General features: G+C 38.9%; 1 protein-coding gene and 1 long non-coding RNA gene across 2 annotated transcripts in view; one reads left to right on the forward strand and one right to left on the reverse strand.

The window, feature by feature from the left end:
• Positions 1–8,393: 8,393 nt before the first annotated feature.
• On the reverse strand, positions 8,394–8,851 carry LOC309713125. Its single transcript, XR_014278491.1, has 2 exons — positions 8,639–8,851; positions 8,394–8,557 (listed from the first exon to the last, which is right to left on the reverse strand). It is a non-coding gene; the product is annotated as an uncharacterized lncRNA (long non-coding RNA).
• Positions 8,852–8,986: 135 nt separating this feature from the next.
• The window catches only part of ankfn1b (ankyrin repeat and fibronectin type III domain containing 1b), a 173,129-nt gene continuing 167,944 nt past the window's right edge, over positions 8,987–14,171 (forward strand). The window contains exon 1 of the mRNA XM_082544503.1: positions 8,987–9,224. The gene's annotated coding sequence lies outside the window, so the exon portion shown is untranslated. The remainder of the gene's footprint in view (positions 9,225–14,171) is intronic.

Here is a 14,171-nt window from a genome sequence, read left to right on the forward strand (position 1 = left end):
CGCTAAATACGTACCAAGGGCTGTTATCTAAAGCTAACCGCAAGTAAAATTACGTAAGAAGAAAAGGAGAATGCCAAAATGGAAAACTCCATTTCCCGTGATTAACGCGGATCTTTCAACAAGGATATCCGGGTACGGTCACCGTCGCCTAATGCAAATATGTAATAAAGATATATTTAATGACTCGCTAAAGCGAGTTTACGCAGAACCTTTAAGATTTCGTGTTTTTCTTTCATTTTTTCTAGCTTATACTGTACAAAGGTCCTTCTTATGATAAATGGTTCATTTTAATCTTATTAGTCTCGAAACCAGCTAGCGGCACTATATCGCCATCCAGTGGTCAATGGTATGAACCACATCTGAAATTATTGTTTCGGACCGTCGGTAGAAGCCACCCAGGCCAGGGAGGCTAATATTGCAATGCAAAAGATATGATCTTCAGCTTTACAGGCATAGCATTCTGACCACTGCCAAATGAGTGAGTAACACTGATTATCTCTTCAGTATCTCTTCAGGACTATTAGACCAGAGTTGTCAAACGTATGCGAAATAATTTCATCTTAATTATTAAAGGGACATAAAATGCTACACATATAAAGGCTACTTTACATCACTGAGCCCTGCTCTCAAAAATTGACATACATGTCACACTGTCTGTGAAGCTGGATTTAAGAAATACGTGTTTAAAGTTAACGTTTTAAAAACATGTTTAGCGCCATCTTCTGTCAACAAGGAACGTGGTTGGTTGGTTGTCTAATGTTCGAGTTTGTAAAGCACCAGTGCCTATCAGAGGGGAGAGGGACAATATCTGGTTTAATGGGTTTCCCCTCCAGTTTTGTTATTTAAATATAGACGAGTGGTATCCACAGAAACATCAACGGATCCTCTTGTTCATCCGATGACACCTACACAGACATGTCGGGAGCAGAAAAAGGACCTCTCATAGATCCTGAAAGGGCAGGTTGCATCACACAATTCATTGAATCAACAGCAAAAGAACACCAAAACTACGCTTCACATCTGAAAAAGATTGTAACGAATCTCCTACTCTGTCTTGTTTCCACCACAATAGAATCGCACGTCCTGCACAGCTCTATTTCTCAATGTGCTTTGAGACCAGTTTTCCATCAAAAATCTCTATTTTCTGCACTATTCACTTGCATACTACACACCAGTCTACTGTTGTGTACAATGTTGTCGGTCGGTGGTTTTCTTTTCGTGTTTTCCCCAAAAATGACCTCTGACAAGAAAGCCTAATTTCTGCTTTTCAATACTAAAGAAATTTTTTAACTTTTACAAATTATGTCAAATTGCAAGACAATTACCTATGTCTCTAATAAAACCTCTGTAACCTCTGTAAAACCTCTGTAAGAAATTTCTTTCATGCAGATACCTTTGCAGATTTTAGAAAAACATGGGGGGGAAATGTAAGCTACTTGAGGAAAAAAACAAACAGCTAGAAGAGGAAAACCATATATTGAAGCATGAGAACGTGGATATGGTAAAACCTTAACAATGCACACATCCAAGTTGTGTTCGAAAAGAACAGAAGTAATTTCAGAATAAAAAACATCTGGAAGAGATGCAAGAATTGGAGCACAAATACAAAGATCTGGAAGAGAAGAATAATCTTTATGCAGCTACAAGAGATGGACAGCATAAAAAGTCAGCATGCACAGCTGGAAGAAAAACATAAACAGCTGGAGCACATATACCAAATAATGGAGGGAAAGATGCATCTGGAAGTGGCAGAGCTGGAAGCGAAGTTGAAAGATGCACACACAATACATGATACATCATGATCATGATACACATGACTACAAGCAATTTCAGCAAAGCAAACAAATAGAAGAAAAACAAGAACTGCAGCAGAAATGTAAAGCATTTGAGATGAAGAACCAACAGCTGCAGAACAGAAATGCAGCAGGAGAAAATAAAACAAGTGCAAGATTACGAAAAACTGGTAAAAAAGCACAAAGAAGTGGAGGCCAGAAATTCTGAAATACTCAAAACATACAATGAGAGGCAAAATATAAAAAAAACAGAGAAACTCAAAAGGACAAGACAGAACAGCTGCAAAATTGTGCAGTGTTTTAGCCGAAGAATAAAATAAATAATGTAGTTTAAAATAATAAACTGTGGAACAAAAACAGAACTCGTGGAACATCAGAAGAAAAAGAAAAAAGCTTCAGGCTCTTCAGATCCACATCAGGCGACGAGGAGGAGGCCAAGAAAAAAAGCAAAGAAAGGAAAAAGAAGAAAAAAATAAAATGGGAGAAAGAGCCGGAGAAAAAGAAAAAAGGCTCCTGGTCCTGGGTGACCAGAAACAGGAAACATTCTGCTGACAAGAGTGCGCACGAGGCTGCTGGGGGTTCAGCAGGCTGGACAACAGTCGCTTCCACATCCCTCCTTTCTCCACCTGGCCTCCATTCCATTCTGTTCCACTTCTCCATCTCTTCCTCCACCTCTCTTAAATCAACGCTCACTGATCTTTCTCTCCATCATCATCCATCATTCACCATATCCACCTTCCAACTGTTAAATAATAATAATGATCCTCTTGTAATTTGCTAAAACTATAAGTGTACTTTCAGGGCGTAGCACCGCGGGAAAGAAGGACACCTTTTTGGGAAATCATAAGGATGGTGCAGCATTTCCAACCTTTCATCAGCCTCTAGAAATGATATCAGTGATGAAGTTACTTTGGTTGATATGGTTGATGGATTTTCCCCATTAAAGAATAGAGTCATCAACATATAATGTATACATCAGAATAAAATGAGAGTTGGGCTTTAACAGAATGTTTCATTTTGATGGTCTCAAATCACTTTAATGAAACCAACAAAAACAACTTAAAACCTAAAAACATACAAACATGGTTCACACACACAACATCAATCTCTGATGTCCTGTCCTCTCATTGTTTCTGCTCAATATTATTATTTCTCCCATTTCAGAATCCAGACAACAGCAGAGAACATCTGGTAAAACTGTGTCTCTACAGTTTTTGGGGGGGATCTTCCTCACATTGTTTCCTGTGATTTCTTTGTTGCTGTGTCTCTCTCTTTCTTTAACAATATCAGTTCTCACTGATGAGTTCTAACCTCGATGTCCAATTATCCTGCACGCCTGAGATTCATCCATTCATCAGCATCCTGCAAAAGTTAAACCTTGTATCTCCTCATCATGCTGTGACAGATTTGTCATGCGTTGTTTTTCATTCCAGCTTGTTTCCACTTGTTCATTGAGTTTTATGGCCTAGTGAGGACTAAATCAGGGATACCAAACTCATTTTATATTGTGGGCCACATACAGCTAATTTTTATCTTAAGTAAGCCATTTCTCCGCGTGATAAAGTGGTAAATAAGTTTAACACCCCTGTATTAGAACAAGAAGCAGAGCTTTGAAATGTCCTTTAAGATGCCTGGAGAATTATTCATGAGGACTACTTAAAGAAGATACAAGATAGCCTGCCTAAGGGAATTCAGACTGTGTTGAATAATAAAGGCGGTCATGCCAATTATTGACTTTGAAGCTTGTTGGAATTGTATACTCTGCATGGTCATGGGCGATCAAGGCTTATTGATGCATTGGGGAGTTAAAAGGCTGCCCCATGTGGTTGAATCGCAGAGACAACCTACTGTACCTCAAACTGCTAAAAAAGTTCATGCTGGTTCAAACAGAAAGGTGTCAGAATACACAGTGCATCACAGTTTCTTGTGTATGGGGCTGACCCCATTACAGTGAACCCATTACCAGATCCTGACAGCTTGGTATTAGGCTTGTAAGGACAGAAATCACTCTTGGTGATGATTATATTATGCATTTCTTCAAGACAAATTTTGTGTAAGTGTACTGTGGTTCTAAACAGACAGAAATTTAGAGGAGTTCCTGCGCTGCAGATCCGGAGTAAGTGGGATCACCCTTAAAAACAACCTTCAGCTATGATTTCTATGTAGCTCATATGTAGTTCACATGTAGCCCACATGTAGTTCATGTAGAAACTATGTAGCCAGTAGACATCGCAGAATGTGAGGTAACATGTTCATGATGGCTAAACATCTAAGATAATGAGAAGTTGAAACTACCTGAACATAGAAACTGGACAACAGGAAGTATCAGTGTATTGTAAACTCTAACTCTGAGTCACACATGGTAAAAGTTTAATTAGAGGTAAATATTCTTCCCATCACCATAAAAAGACATCCCCAAGTTGTCCTTGATCACAGATGCAGATGTAAGCAATGTGAAAAAAAGATCTAATAATTTCAACAGGTGTTACTGAATGAAAAACTATTAAAAACTAAGTACATCCTTTCTGCTTCCATAGGAATTAAGCGGGTAAGTAGCAGCCAGGTGCTGCTAATCAAATGCACTTGATTAACTGATCATCAACAAGTTTGAGCACCTCTATAAGCAGCAGCATTTGGTAGTATATTGGTCTGAAGCATTCAGGTGTGTGTTAATACAATGATTAATACCAAATGGTTAAAAAAAAACGAAAAAAACAAGCACAGCATATCTGCACGAACGCCTCATACGAACTGTCAAACACGAGGAGGAAGGTTGATGACTTGGGTTTGTTTTTCAGCAACAGCACCTAACCACCTCGCAGTCACTGAGTCAACCATGAACCCTCTGTATCCCAAATGATTCTAGAGTACAATGTGAGGCTGTCTGTCCCGACAGCTAAAACTTAGCTGAAACTGGATAATCCAACAGGACAATGATGTCAAGCACAGCAGCAAATCTACAACAGAATAGCTGAAAGAGAAAAGAATTCTATTCAATCTCCATTGAAATGCTGTGATGGGACCTTAAAAGAGCAGTGCATATACAACTGCCCGCAAACCTCAATGAACTGAAGCAATGTTGTAAAGAAGAGAGACCCAAAATTCCTCCACAATGATGCAAGAGACTAATAGTCATACAGAAAATGATTACTTCAGTTTTTGCTGCTACAGGTAGACCTACAAGCTACTGAACCATGGCCTGTACAAAGTTTTTCACAGGAATACAGAGTCTTGTATAAGCTTTCTTTTTCACCTAACCATAAAACATATAAAACAGCCAATAATTTTGCCAAAGGAATTACAAAACCTAAAGTACATGAAATGAGACTGCCTTTGTTGTTTATGTTCAGCCTGAGCATACTGTAAATTGACTGTAATAAAAATGTTCTATAATTGCTCTATATAGAAATATTCAATACATTTTAAAACCTTGAGTTAGAGAAAGCTGTAGCATATATAATAATACTAATGATGCATTATATGGCATCACTAGGCCCTTTTATATGCCAGCTTCTGTTTCAGTGCCCAGCAAAGTGTGACAGCTTGTGTTTTCTGCTGTCACACTTTGCTAACTAAGACTAAAGTCACTTATAACTGTGTCCTTCCATAACCTCACCCAGCTTGCTGTTCCTGGCAACGACGCATTGCCTACATATAAAAACTGTGATTAAAAACATGATGATTACGGAGGGGAGGCTGATAACAACCTGGTGAAAGATGACAATGTCAATTGACAGTGAAGAACCCTTGACCCTGACGCCATGGCTTCTACAATAAAAAATCAGATTTACTCTTATTTTAAATAAGTATATATTATATGGCATTATAATTGTTTCAAAAACATTATATTGGTGATGGGTCATTATGAACATTAGAACAATTTACTGTTGCTTGACTTAGACTTACAAGTCAGGAAGCCTAATGTGGCAGAGACCATTCTTACAAAACATGTTCCCACTAAACTGAAACTTTGAAGCAAACAAATGAAGGGAACTAAAGAGATTGCAATACTTCAAATAAGGCTGGTTCAAAAAGCAAGTCAGTCGACACAGACTCGTGTTAATTTTCATGGCAGAAATGAACATATTTACAGCCTGATTTTTTTTTTAAAGAAAGGATATTGGTCGGATATTGATCTCCTGCATTATTAGAGACGTAAACGCTAACAGTCAGGTGTTTCATGTATTGGCTGCTAGACAGTCCTAGACATATTCTAATGTGCTATATAAATGAATTGGAGCTCTGGTAAGAAATATTGATAAATTAGTTGACTTGCTGTGCAGTTCATTTTGGTAACAGATTGTTCAAGAAGTCTGTTTTATATACTGAAATTCTAGTTTTTCTAATAGTTGAGCTAATTAGCAAGTATCTGTGCCTGTACACTGAACCTGCACAGTCTGCTGACAGATCTTGTTAACCAAGCTTGATTGTCCCCCCTTCCCTTACCCCCCAAATTAAAATGGCAGTAGCCTTAAAAATACAGTTGAGGCCACATAGAAAATTGGAGCCCACAAAAAAGTGCTTTCTACATTTGTGTTCTAATGTTACTAATGGAGAGCCTTGATGTGTTACTTCAAAGAAGTCTCCTTTGGAGGTGAAAAAGATGCTTTTCATTTTTTGTACGATAAATTCATCCATCATATATTGTCTGGAAGAATCTTCAGTTATTAAGGGCTTTCTCTTAATTTATCAGTCAGCTGCATGTGTTTCCCCCGTATATGATAAAGGCATTCATATCAAACGACAGTGAGACACAGAAGCTTTGCAGGATTTGATGTTTGCCAGACGAGAATGTTATTCTGCAAAATCCTGGATTAAAAGGCAGGAAATATGGTGCAGAGGGTTTCTTTTTTAAATATGACTTTAAAAAAAAACAAACGTATTCAGCTACTTCAGCAGTGTTTAGGTTAAAATATTAAAATTAATGCAAAAGTAATTAACAACCAACAAAAACTACCATCAAGGTATGTTTGAGGTCAAATAAATCATCCCAAAATAAATAAAAGATTGTGATTAGGAGACAATAAAGTAATGAATAGTGATAAAGTCTGCTCCCTGCAGCTAGGTGCACGCACACTTGCTCCATCCACTCTCATGTAAAATATTACATCCAAGTCATAAACACTATCAAACATGGATGCTAGCTAGCTTCCTGGTTGATTAAATTAAGCCAATAGTCTAAAAACTTGCATTCTGCTGCAAGGCCACCGGATGGGGAGATATGGTTGTAAAAAGATTTCCAGTCCTGTAGAATTCTATGGGGTAAATATTTTCTTTGTTGATTGCTTCAGTTCTTGAGATTATTGTTATTACTTGGGAGTGAATTGTGTTTAAGAATGCACTGCACACCTAGCCTTCAACCTTTGCTAAACTGTAAGATTTTGTATAGTCCTATTTATGGTATTAGTATCAGTGCCAGCTAGTGGCACGCTGATGCTATCTAGTGGTTAACAGTATGAACCATGTTGGCTCCAAAACTTAATGTTCTTTTAAAATTAAAGACAAAAATATAAATTTGTAAGTAGCTACCTACAGTGTAATTATGTACTTTGTGATATTTGACAACTTTGCATACCATATCTTGTCATCAGACTCCTATTATTGCTGATCTACAACTTTACCTCCATAAAGCTGGTCTCAGGAGGGACTCTGATGACTTTCTTTCTTATAATTTTGACCCTAGTCTTTATTGATGCACACTCACAGTCACACCTACAGCCAATTTAGAATCGCCCAGTAACCATGGCAGGAAGCTGGAGTATGTGGAGAAAACCCACACAAGTACAGGAAAACTCCACACAGAAAGGGTAGAAAGCAGAGGAGAAAATGTGTTTGTGGGAGAAGAATAAGACAAGAAGAGGTGTGTGTGTGTGTATTTCAGTGAACAGGAGATGGGTCAGCTAAAGGGTCAGATGGGTGTCTCAGGTCCTGTGTCAGGTTTTTGCTGCTGCTGTTTTTTTTTTTTGTTTGTTTGTTTTTGTTTTTAAGGCAGAGACCTCTTCTTTTATCCTCCACTTGTCCAGTTTCTTCAATTGACTATACCAAGATATACCAAGTTCTTGGCTAAAAGGTCTTTGAGAATCACTTTAAAAAAGAACTACTAGTTCATGCCGGTCAAACTGTTATGTACGGCATTATTTTTTTGATTCAGTGAAAGGAAGGGCTCACTAGTTCGCTCAGTCTTCTGGGGGAGCAGAGAAGGAGATGAGAGACAGGAAGGAGACAAGAGCAGGTGTGTGTGCATGTGTGTGTCTGTGTGAGGACACTTAATTAAACATAATCTTATCCTTTTCAATAACATCATGATAATACACACAAAAGCTGGTGAGTGCACTTCAAACATTTGTGTAAATATATTACACATAATATACAACATGATTGTTACTTCCGTACAATTGTGGGCATTTAAATTAAAAACAAACAAAACACATAGCTAGTTTTGATTCAGTACGCTAAACCCTAGCATGGCTGGGTTTACCCTTTACAAAATGTCTTGTGTTGATGAGTTAGTGAAATAACTTTATCACTGTGTCTTATGATACAACATACATCCTCTTTGTTGTTGATACTGGGTGTAACCGTGTATATCTTGCATCTGTCCATTGCCAGCTATTTTATTTTTTACAAATCCAGCCAACTCTCAAGTTAATGTGCTTTTTTCAATCTGACAAGCTTCAGTTTTCTGCATTCTCTTCAGCGTCCTCTTATCACCACACTGTGCCAGTGTTGCTGTGGCCCTTCCACTCCATCTTAGTCTGCTGTCCCTTTAAAACAGGGGAGAGATGTAAATGTCTTTGGAGTAAAGGGTAGCATGTGAAGCATTCAGTTGAGTGAGTCTGGATTACCTCTTTTAATGTCTGTGTCACTCGGGTTGTTTGAACAAGGAAAGTTCAAAGGATTAAGCCGATTCGCTAATGAAGAAGCGGGGCAAAGTCTAAAACCCATTAAACTCTTATTAATATAATTGTCCTGTCCGAAATCAATCATCACAATTGACTCTGGCCTGGAGACGGGGCACAAATAGTGGCTTCGATTTTGCACTAAAAAAGCGGTAAATATAATGGGATTAAAGAAACTCGCTAATTATAAATAGCATACTGTGTAATTTTACGGGGGGGGGAGAGACATGTTGCCACCAGCAAGGAGACACAAAGTTGAAATCCGGTGGATCACAGTGATTTATCTTCAGGGTTGAGCTAGGCGGAGCGAAGCATCCCCCCCGATAGACAGAAGCAGGCAGTCCGGGGCGGAGAAAAGTTACAGCTTGGTGGAGTTGTTTCTCGTGCTGCTACGGCTCGCTACACATTACCGGTGTCACAAACTAATTGTTTAGAACACAGTGACAAAAGCTAAGTAGTCGCTTGACTCTAGCTAACAAGAACGGCACCCGGGAATAGTTGAAAAGGAAACAAATACTTCTTCGACAAGAAGGTATGGAAATGACTGCATCTTACACTTTTTGTCCCCACTTGTGCACTTGTTCGCTATTCATTTCCTTTCCGCTTAATATCTCTGCTTCACTCTGTTTTCTGGACGATTTTTTTCATTTAAAAAAATCTTAGCTGGCCCACTTCAGTCAACTTTTTGTGGGTGTATTGTTTTCAAAGGCCAGTGTCGGTGCGTACACACAGTTGTCATGACAATGCTAGGGAAACCCTGCGCGAGGCACGTTGAGAGACACAAAAGGACCCCGGCTTAGCTTTGCTTTTAAACTTTTTTTTTTAATTAAAAAACCCCAAAGAGTGTTCTTTTTTTGTCTTTTACCCGTCAACGAGAAAGATATAAAAAACAAACAAACAAACAAAACAAAACCCCCCCAAAAAAAGCGGCTTTGTCAACATTTATTTATTAGTATCCTGTGTCAGTGGAAAGAGGAGCACTTCGGGGGAGGTAACGAGGTCAGAAGGATATGTGGAATCTGTTGGGCTAAGGTGTGTCCTGTGTTTATATGAGGCAGATTGTGACCCTGCCAGTCAGGAAAAGGATGCTTTTAGTCGGCCCTTTGCTGCTTTATGGTCAGCACACATGTGGAAATGACTGGCTTCTACAATAGAGAGTTAGCAACACACAATTGTCTTAGGGGAAAAGGAAAAAGATGTGTGTGTGTGTGTGTGTGTGTGTGTGTGTGTGTGTGTGTGTGTGTGTGTGTGTGTGTGTGTGAGTGTGTGAGAGAGAGAGAGAGAGAATGGAAGTAGTAGCTGTGTGAATGACAAAATAAATACATGTGTTACACTACGGTATGTTTGCATTTGTGTGTAGATGGTAGGAAACTGAGGACTGGGTAACATTAGGTGGTCATCAACTTACGGGTGGGGGTTTTTGAAGGTGGGTGGAGGGTAACTACAGTTCAGTCATACAGCAGACACACCAGACGGAGCAAATTGGGACCTACTGGCTGGAATGAAGCTGGCAACACGCAGGATAGGAAAGCTTTTCGCTCAGATGACTCATGGTTATGCTTGTTTACAGTCTTGTGCAAGGGAAGTTTTCACTATTCCAGGTGCTTAAAGATGAGTGTCTCGTGAACCGGTGCCATGCTTGTCATTAAGTGCAGTGCCAGCGAAATACTCTAACATTAGTAACCTCTGAATACAGTCCAAGCTGTGAGTACTAGGATCCCTAAATATACCTTTAAAATAATAATTATATTCCACAATAGTTCTCTCTTTATGGATATATGAAGGTATGAATTTATTGGTGCCTATTCTCAAAGCTTCCTTGACTGTCAGTGCAAAAGGCAAACATATTCATGGTTAAGCCTTTAAAATATAGTACAGTAGAGCACCACTTGTGCTAATCTGAAGCAGGCTGAACAAAACCTGGAATGAATGCATAATGGTGTAGTTTTAATAACAGGAGCTATTACAGTTGCATACTTCCTTTCCTCAATAGGAATCATGCTTTCAAAGATAATGCATGGCTGCATCGATCATTTATCCTCCCTTGGATCTGTGGCAACCTTCCGTCTCTGCTTGTGTGTCGGGGCATGCAGCCGCATCTCCTCAGCCTAGCTTGTGCCCGTAGGGCCTGGAAGCACATTTAAAAAAAAGAAGAAAAAAAAGAGACACTAAACATACAAGCACACACACTCATTCACACACTCATGCACACGGGGGCAACATGAACAAACCTACATCAAAGATACATCTGTTTCTTATGCATGTTTGATGGGACAGGCAGGCAGCGGCTGGCTACTGCTCCTGCTTACCGTACAGCATGGATCAAGTATGCATGACTAGGTGGAAGGAAAGGAAAGGTGTATACCTTACAAATATGTGAAAAGAGAAATAAAACATGCCGTTTTTAAATGTTGCTTTAATCTTTTATCATCATACAGTAGGATTATCAAAATCTAGCTAGTGCTGGCAGAACTAGAGAGCGATAATAAAGCCGAGATACCAGTGAGTCAATAACACTTTGCTCTGTTGTGGAGTCGTCTTTTGTTCTTGCTGTTTGATGTATTGTTGTTCTTTTTATCTGTGAACAGCTGGTATAAATTGCTTTGTCTGGTTGTCTGTCTGTTGACCAAACTCTGCCATGCTGGGACACAAAAACTCAATCGACTGGTTCCCCAAACAAAGAGCACAAGGGCATTTATGCTCGGTGGAAGTCTCCATTTATTTTTGTTTCTTTATCACAATCAGTCCATTCCAGGGCACATTAGTCTCAGTTTAGTACGGTTTGCCACATCAGACGTAAAAATAAAAACAAACTAATAACTTCATTGCATGTCATGTAATCCCAATGCCCTCCTCTGTGATATCAGTATGATGTATTCAGTTAAAAGTAGGAACTTGACCTTACAGCACATTTCAGCATCCGCTGTCTTTTCTTAGCCAGAGATTTCCTACCATCAGCAAAAGATTGGCTCCTAATCCCTGTATTTTTATTTTATTTTTTTGGACTGCAGTAGATCTTGGCACAGGGAAATAAGCACATCAAAAATGTAACTGAAGTTCACCTTCCAAAACATTCAGCACTTTGGATCAAGGCAGCATCCCGTCGGTTCAATCCGACAGTGTGTTTTTCCTCTCGCCAGATGTTCAGCTTAATTAACATGCAGGCTCGGGGCGAAAGAGGTGTTAGCACCCATATGCAGTTTATCCAGGTGCTGCAGCTCTGCATAATTGCCTGACATTTACATGAAAGCTATTGATTAGATTCATGCGCATTGTACTGATTCAAGTTGAGCTGTGTATGTGTGAAGAAAAAGAAAAGAATAACTGTCACTGTAGACCTGCAGCAGTAACTTGATTAGTCAATCACAGGAAATGAAAGAGCAACTGTTTTAGTAATTTAATTGTTGAGTAACAGTTACTTATTTAGAAAAAACCTTCCTTGGTACCATATTGTAAATCTCAGCCTTTGTGATTTGATTCTTTTTTTTTTCTTGTAATGCTTTTAGCTAATCTTAAACACTTATTTTCTTTTAATAACCTTTGGAAAGTTCACCTATACTTCTAATAGATCCACTGCTGTACTAAAATCCTTTATATGCTGGAAGTCCCAAATTATCATGATTGCATTTGGCTCAAATACTACAGCTTGACTCTTCACTGGCAAACATGAGCGTGTCTGCCCTAGTATAGTAATATTGGCAATAGTATAGGATTAATTATAAAAACATTTTTGCTTCTTTAAATGTCCCTAAAAGGGCTATGGGGATCTTTTTCCACTAAAGACTTTCAAAAGTCGACTAAAAACTAAAAACTAAACTCTCAAGCATATTCAGATTGGGCTTAATCTTAAGACCTATGGTCTGGGTTTCGCAGTTCTGAAACTGAGACCAGATTTGCTTGTTTTGTCATTATGTGCTAGTTTACAAGTTTTGCCTGACATATTTTTCTGTATGTTTATAGCTTCACCAGATAACAGGACACGGACCCTTTTCTTTGTTTCACGAATCTCCAGAATTTTCCTTGCAACTTCTTTGACTCTTTGCTTATATTGAGGCTGCTAGCTTGTAGCTGGCTCTGAGCTCTTGATAGCTTTAGCTTTAGCTACTCTGCCTTTGTTAGTTTCTGTTTTGCTGTTTGTTGTTTGTTTTCTGCTGTGTGAAGGTAATTTAAGTGTTTGATTTGGGTTGCTGTTCTAAACATTCAAAAAACATTTGAGAATCTGTGTTGAGTGAGGACTCACACTGAGGACTGTCTGCCTGTGTTCCTGTGCTTGTCGTGCACAGGCTTGCTAGCTGATCTTTCAGTCACTGGTCAAGGCCGATAACACTGGCAATCAGTTGATTCTGGTCCCTGGCTGGTCAACAAGGGCATCTCTATTTATCATGTCATCCAGTGTTATGCTTGCTTTATTGTTTTTTAGTTGTTGCCATTTAACACTACTAACTTTAACTGAAGGTTAACTAATAACAACTTTATTGTTTTCCTTCTATAAATGAACCCATAGGTTTAACTACATGTAATATAAAGTAAAAATACATAGTTATCTACAGTAATGATAGTATTTACAGGGTATTTTTGCTTTACAACAGTGTTTTTCACTAATAAAGACAGATAGACATCTTTAAATGTACTCTAAGCATAAAATGACTTGATTTGTTATATATCACAGTTACATGGATCTTTGGGCCTTTGGACTTGCCAGAAAAAATGTCTGTAAGTGTTTCCTCCTTAACCTCTGGCTAAGTGGATGGCACAACACAGAAGAGCTAACTCATCATGCCAGGACTCTGCAGTCTATTCATACTTATAGGCGAGTGGCCACTCTTTCAATGATGAGGATGTACACATCCTGGACAGGGAGGAACTCTGGTTTGAGCGAGGAGTCAATGAGGTTACGTGAAAAGGGAAAGACCATCTCTGAATCGAGGAGGGGGACTAAGGGTACATCTGTCACCATCTTACAATGCTGTGATTGCAGCCATTCCCCCACTCTCTGTGAATGCTACTTACGGCCATTGATCAATGGTCATGACAAATTGCATATTAATGATCAAGAAACTGACCGTGTGGCCCATTGTTCATCAGTGGTGCTAGTTTTAGTCATTGTGCAAATGTACTGTAAGGTTGGGGAAACCTGCAGTCAATGGAGACTGAAGAAGTCAGTTGGATGAGCGACGAAACGTTTCTCCCACTGAAAACGGGAACAGAATTAACTTTTTGAAAGTCAGTTCCATTGCTACACTAAATGTACAAATCATGTAATTAACCAGTTGTAAATGGATGTAAGAAAAGACCTGATAGTCCTGATCGTGTTTATGGGCTTTAAACACCTATTCAGATTCATGATGTGTAAGTAGAAGGCTGCGATACTTGGTAGTAGTAGTGTAACATTCAGAGAAATTCACAAAGGACACAGAAACCAGCCCTATGCTCTGTTTCCATCATAAATCACACAGCATGACGATAACGTTGAAACTCA

The sequence above is a fragment of the Aulonocara stuartgranti genome (assembly GCF_965226115.1).
Source record: "Aulonocara stuartgranti genome assembly, chromosome: 8".
In the NCBI taxonomy this organism is placed as follows: domain Eukaryota; kingdom Metazoa; phylum Chordata; class Actinopteri; order Cichliformes; family Cichlidae; genus Aulonocara; species Aulonocara stuartgranti.